This window comes from Tursiops truncatus, chromosome 4 (assembly GCF_011762595.2).
Source record: "Tursiops truncatus isolate mTurTru1 chromosome 4, mTurTru1.mat.Y, whole genome shotgun sequence".
Classification (NCBI taxonomy): domain Eukaryota; kingdom Metazoa; phylum Chordata; class Mammalia; order Artiodactyla; family Delphinidae; genus Tursiops; species Tursiops truncatus.
In genome coordinates this window covers 50,310,027-50,317,411 of record NC_047037.1, presented here as the reverse complement: position 1 = coordinate 50,317,411, position 7,385 = coordinate 50,310,027, and the positions used below count along the sequence as shown (strand labels likewise).

General features: G+C 30.6%; 1 long non-coding RNA gene across 1 annotated transcript; it reads right to left on the bottom strand.

Annotated features, from left to right (window-relative positions):
• Positions 1-1,295: 1,295 nt before the first annotated feature.
• Positions 1,296-6,305, bottom strand: LOC117312137 (uncharacterized). The gene is made up of 2 exons (XR_004526319.2): positions 5,590-6,305; positions 1,296-2,622 (listed from the first exon to the last, which is right to left on the bottom strand). It is a non-coding gene; the product is annotated as an uncharacterized lncRNA (long non-coding RNA).
• Between the last annotated feature and the right edge of the window lie 1,080 nt (positions 6,306-7,385).

The window sequence follows — 7,385 nt, the reverse complement described above, 5'->3', positions numbered from 1 at the left end:
TAATTTTTATACCATTTCTTTTTCTTACAATACTGCACTGGGAGGGACTACATTAAAATGTTGATTAAAGGTGAAGTAGGCACCCCACTCCTTTCTGATCACAAAGAATATGTTGCCAAGGTTTCATCATTAAGTATGATGTTTGTTATAGTTTTTTTGGTAGATAATCTTTTATAAGTTTAAGGATGTTCCATTCTACTCCTAATCTGCAAAAAGTCTGATCACAAGAGACAAATTTATCGGATGTTTTCCCTGCAACTACAGAGGTAATATAATTTTTCTCCCTTAACCTATTAGGAAAATATACTGATAAATTATCTAAAATTAGAATAACCTTGTGTGCCTGGCATAAACCCAACTTGGTTATGATATACTATTCTTCTTATATATTACAATATTTCATTTGTTAACATTTTGAAATATTGCATGTATTTTCACAAATAGGATTAACATTTCTTAAAATGTCCAAAGTTATCCAGAACTCATAAAATGAGACGGGACGTTTCCTTCCTCTATTCTCTTTAAGTATTTGTGTAAGATTGGTATTAATTCTTCATTAAATATTGAATAGCATTATCCAGTGAAGCCATCTGGGCCTGGTGATTTTTTTCTAGGAATAATTTTAAATGTGGATTCCATTTCTATAGTGTTTATAGGAACATTTATATGTGTTCTATTTCTTCCTGTATCAGTATTAATAAGTTACATTCCTCTAGAAGTATGTCTGTGAGAATTGTGGTATTCTGTTGCAGTAATGAGTTCCAATTTTCTCACATCTTCCTGCATCCACACTCCTGGGTAATAGTACCTTCCCACATTGACTTTAAAGCTCCCTTTAAAGTTAAAATTAACTACCTGCTACACTTTGCCAGTGAACATCCAATACATTTCCAAGTTCATGCCTTTTCTCACATCACTTCCTCTCCCTGGAAAACCCACATCTTTGGAGGCAACCACAGCTCCCTCCATCCCAATACAATGATAAAAGTTGTGTATTTTCTGCCAGAAAAAATGCATACATGCACATAAACACAAACTTTTATATAAACTATCATAGGATTCACTACCTCCATTCTGCAAAGTAGATTCTAGATTAACGACTCCTAACTTACACATTGCCCAGTACACATAATGCTTACAAATACTAATAGCAATAAGTATTAAATAAGCAATAAGCAATAAGCAATAAATATGCAAGCAAATATACAACAGAGCAAAGGCTGATATAAGCATTCATACTGGCTTATGAAAATTTGTCTGAAAGAACTGTTTAAAACATGAAACATAAAATATACTTGAGTTTTAAGTATTTATTTACAAAGTTCTTCCTAATACAACTGCTTTTAAAATATAGCAATAAAGGACCATTTACTATTTAAAAGTGGTACATATGTGGCATAGAAAAAAATCTATATAGTCAGTTAAACTATTATAACTGGTAACTGAAAATTGTTAAGTGACAATTAAACATTTGCAGTACTCCCTCAACAGGTAGGAAATAAAAATGCATTTATTCATAGGAACTTGATTAATTTGTATTACTGACTTAAAAAAAAAGACTACTGTGAAAGATAACATCAGGGTTTGAAAAGTATTTTACAAAAGCAAATAAATGTATTTCAGTTTTACACTTAATTATGAGGCCATGATAAAAATTTGACCATACACATATCTATGTATTTTACAGCAGGTTAGCCAACTTTAGAATTATTTCATAAAGAATATAAACAATCTTTACCACAATTTCCCCATGGTCTTATCCTTCAAAATAAAATTCCACACACTATCAAACTAAATCAAGATTTGCTAGTGGCTAAAATCATCATAAGTATATTGTCCCTTAAACAGCTACAAGTATACACCAGTATCATGTTTGTGCAAAATATACATTATTTTCTAATCTTTCTGCCCTTATCTCAATTTGCAAGCATATTTTGAAACCATCTCCTTTAACTGTTATTCTTGTTAATAGTGGCAAATCTTTTAAAATCCACATGCTGTATCTTTATTTATAAAATAAACTGCAAAAGGAGCAGTTAAATAACTACTTTAAATAGCACATGTGGACCAAGAACCCACTATTCAGAGATCTATGCAGGTTTTTATCTAGTAAGTACTGTGGTATCACTTAATTTCTGAACAAATTGAGATACACAGATATTTATTTCCAAAAATTCATTCATGGACACTATACAAAGAGATTCACAGCAGTATTTGGCGTCAGCCAATAAAATTTATTTACTGCATCACGTGGCAAAGTTACTAATATTATGAATAACTTAAATGATTGGTCTTCAATTGCATTCAACAAAGAAAAATTACATCAAAATCAATCTAATTTTTTACATGAATTAACTCAAAAAATGTAAGAGGTTAATCTTACTCTTTCAAGAAGAAAATAAAATGGCATAGTTTAGTGTTACCTTCTTTCCAGCGTTCACCAAGTGCTAACAACAAGTACCATTTAAGTCAGTTTCTTATTTGAATATGAGGTTGTTTAAAAGTTTCTACAAATTAAGATTTTTTTAAGCTTCATATCAAATGAGTTGTAGATCTACTTAAAGTATGACTTCTCCTTTCAAAGAAGGAAGGAAGGCTGACAAGGGAAGGAGATGGGATACCCTGTGAAGACAAAATATTGTGTATTTAAGATTTTTTCTTTTAAAAATTGTAATATATAGTTTAGTATCATACATGTCATTTTTACATTTTACAAATTATCATAACAAGACATCTGAAAAATCTAAACTCTTTAAATAAAATTAGGGGGAAGGGCGAGGAGAACACATAATTAAAACTATTTTAGCATTCTGAAAACAAGAAACAAATGGATAGACTAGTTTACTACATATGAACTCAGTTGAAACAGATATATGCTTAGTGTTTCAGGTTTTTTTAAAATTATAAATTAGAGTATAAGTTTTGAGCTTAAAAAGACAAACCCTAGTGGTTTCTTCTTAACTTAATCATAAAGCAGAATTAAGAGGAGTAAAATTACTTCGTGGGAAATAATTTTCTAAATTAAAAGTCATAAACTACGAAAGAGTTTTTATATTATGTATGCAACCCATATTTATATGTCTGTGTTTGTGTGTATGTATGATTTTGCTCCATGTAAAAATTGAGCAAAACAGCAGTGCTGATAATAGAGATTATTAATATACTAAGCTGTCTAAACTTATTGTTTCAGAGTGTCAAAGTTAAATATCATCAGATTTTTAATAACAAAGAAACATAGACATGAATACCAAACACTCAAGAGGGAGTGTAAATCAAAACAAATTATAAAGGTACTGTTTTATTTTAGCAGATATTAATGGCTAACTGCAACTAAACTTAGAGCCAGCAAGGTAGCTAGCTATAAGTTCTCATCAACTAGGTAGTAAATAAAATGAAGTGTTTAAAGAGCTAGGTTGGTAAAGTATTACCACTCAAGTGATAGCAAAGAAATGATTTAAGTAGATAGTATAATAGTTTACATTTTCCTCAGGTAAAACCTTTACGATTTGCCATATTAAAAGCATAAATTTTACATAAATGTCATAAATCTAAGATTAAGAATCAGATCTGTAATATAAATCCACTTCACAGGACAATTACTACTATTTTTTAAATAATCATTTTCATAAATAAGAAAATCTCTAATGGGACTGATTTTTTCTGGACTTATAAGTAAATTACCTTGCAAACATATCTTTATGTGCCAATAAGCAAAGAAACTCTATTAAGCCTATGTTGTGAATTCAAAGCAGTTATAAAGTCGTGAATTCAAAAGTCCCCACCCACCTAATAAGTAATTCAGTGGAGAAAAATACTTTCTTTTTTCACAAATGCAAACTTCAAATAGCTAATAAGCTCACATTAAACTTCACGAGGCTTGTTTCCATTACTGGTTGGCATATCTCCTAATTCTTCACAAATGTCAAAGATGACTTGGATAGAACTTTTTTTGAAATTTGAAAACTCAGTATTTCCTTCTAGCATCTCTGAAAAACTAGCTCGTGAGGCAGAATGACGTATAGATCGAAACCAGGAGTTTTGAGAGCGCCCACCAGTAGAGTTTGAGCGCTGAACATAACCATGCTTAGTAAATCCAATTATAGTGCTTGTGGAAACAGAATGGGTAATCTGTTAGAACAGAAATAGGCAATTGAGAAGAGGACATGAACGTCTTAAAGATATTTTAGGTACTTCTTATTTATGTTGTCTACATAAAATTGACAAAACCATAAATAATATATATTAATTTTCCAAAATTCTTCTATTAAATCCAATTATCTTCATTTGAAAAGCAATGTTTATAATAGTTACTATAAATGCAGGAAATAAACAAGGGATAGTACTTTGGACTTCAGAAAGCTTACAGTCCAATTTTAGTAAATGAATGCTAAATTTTGTCAATTTCAATATATTTTTCATTAATCAAATTTTTTTGCAAAAATTTATATCATCAACTAAGTACAATTTCTCTCTCACTGGAAGGTTAATCTTGATTAAAAGTTCTGTATAAACATACTCATATTAGCTGTAACCTTTGATGTATATTAACTAACGACTTAACTAGCTTTATAAAAAAATAAGTTATTAAGCATTATGTGCCTTTTCTGTGTAAACTTTAACAATTAAAGGTAACCATTTATAAAACACCAAAGCACTCCCTTTGTGTATATTAACTTATTTAATCCTTACAACTACTACTTTAGATTCATTTTACAGACAGTGAAATTGAAACAGGAAGATCTCTAATAAGCTGACAAAAGTCACACAGCTAGCAAATAGCAGAACCGGGATTTGAACATGTGAGTTCCAGAGTTCATGCTCTTAACCATTACTCAAACTGCCTTTGAGTACAAAATCACATTATACGTGAGTGTGTGTGTGTATTTACTCTCTACAATAACACCATAGGTAAGTACTATTAACCTCTTTTCTCTCATCTGCAAAAATGGGGATAAGAGAGAATAGGAAACTTGCTGAAGGACATACAGCTAAGAAGTGACAGTCACTTGCTTTTCTTAACCTTAGTAGGTAAGGTTAATAATTTTTACAAAGGACAGATACATCACTATTTAGTGATAATAATAAATGTTAGAAATGCCCTTAATATTAATTAAATGACTAAAATTCTGACACTGTTGGGAATTTGGATTGCTCAGGAAACATTTAAAAATATATACATGAATTTAGAACCCATATCATCCTTTGATATTCACAGCTTCAGAGATTATATATTCATCACAGAAATAATGAAAGAAATAAAACTCAGTCTCTGCTATATTACTGGAGCCAATCTATAAATAGAACCATAGCTATTTACATCAGTAAAGTGATAGGCCAGATTGAAACATGTTTCTTAGAGACCTACAACTCAATCCCAATAAAATTTCATATCAAACTACACATTAAGTAAGTCTCTAGTTCATTAAGTGAGGTTTTCTCAGTTACCTAACCCAGTAAAGAGGTCAGATGCTTAGATATATCCAAAAAATTGATGGAGATATTAATATTTCCATCTTTAAAAAGTTAACAAATTCCACACCAACTTCATAAATTTGGAGTCATTTAGCCCATTAAATCAAAATCACTTACTGCTAATGAAGATGTGCTAGACAGACGACTCATTACATGCTTATCATTGCTAGAAGGACTTCTTCCCTCCACTGAACTTTGGGATGTCATAAGAGCCCTTCGTAGAGCTCTTTTTGGAGTTTTGGAGAAAGAGAATGCTCTTGTAACCTAGAGTTAAATTACAATTAATTAAAAAACCTAGACAAATCTAACTGATTAGAACAATTATATGTAAACAAAGCCAAATTCACACCAAAAGTTTTTCTATAAAAAGTATATAGCAAAATTAGAATCTCTTTGGACAAAGCAGTGAGAAAATGTAGTACATTGTAGATTACTCCATCTTGGTTTCATAGAGCACCTACACTAGTCCAGCAGGAGAAAGTGGGAGGGAAAATTTGGCATGAGAGAAGAAACCTGGGTGTTATCTGATTCTGCTACAATTTAGTTGTGAGATCTTTGATCCAAAGTCACTTAAACCTCAATTTCTTTAATTGAAAAAGTGTAGGAGTTTACTTGAATCATCATTGTTAACATGTTTATCTACTATACATCATACATGTTAAATGCAGAGATTCAATGATGATTAAAGTATAAAGCCTCCCCTCAAAGGCAAGGAAAACAACAACCAAGACTTATAAACCTAGCAAGTAGACTACAGTTGCAAAATTTTACCTGTAAAATTAAAAGTCTAGTTCTACTTTTTTTTTTTTTTTTTTTTTTTTTTTTTTTTTTTTTTTTTTTTTTAATAATTTCACTGGACATAGACTTCTAGTTTGACGATTTTTTTTTTCCTTTCAACACTAAATATTTCACTGCTCTCTTTTTGCTAATGTAGTTCTGACAAGAAGTCTACTGTAATTGTTATCCTTGTACCTCTGTAGGTAAGGTGTTTTTGTTTTTGTTTTGTCTTCTACCATTAAGATTTTCTTTTTGTGTTTTGTTTACTGCAGTTTAAATGTGATATTCCTGGATGTAGATTTTTGGGTGTTTATCCCATTTAGTGTTCTCTGATCTTTCTAGAACTGGAATTTGGGATCTGCAACCAATTTTGGAATATTCTCACTGTTGCTTCTTCAAATATTTCTTCTCTTCCATTTACTTTTTCTTCTGATATTCCAATTATGCATATATTCCACCTATTGATATTGTCCCACAGTTCTTGGATATTCTGAGTCTTTTTTCCATTATTTTTATGTTTTTCTCTTTGCATATCAATTTAGGAAGTTTCTACTGACTTATCTTTAATATCATTGATTTTTTTCTCCACTAAGTCTAGTCTATTGATGTGCCTACCAAAGGATTCTTTTCTTTTACAGAGTTTTTTCGATTTATAGTGTTACCTTTTGATTATTATTAGTTTCTATCTCTTATGTTACATTATTCATGTTTTTGAACATTGTCTGCTTTTCCCATTACAGTCATTAACATATTAATCATAGTTATTTCAAATTCTCTGTCTGATAATTCTAAAATATCTGTCATATCTGAGTTTGAGGCTTTGTTTCTTTAGACTATTTTTTCTTTTCTTTTAACAAGTTTTGTGATTTTTTTTTTTGTTGAAACTCAGACATGATACACTGGGTAACAGAAACTGAAGGAAAAGGACTTTAGCATGAAGTTTTTTTTTTTTTTTTTTTTTTAACATCTTTATTGGAGTATAATTGCTTTACAATGGTATGTTAGTTTCAGCTTCACAACAAAATGAATCAGTTATATATATACATATATTCCCATATCTCTTCCCGCTTGCGTCTCCCTCCCTCCCACCCTCCCTATCCCACCCCTCCAGGCGGTCACAAAGCACCGAGCTGATC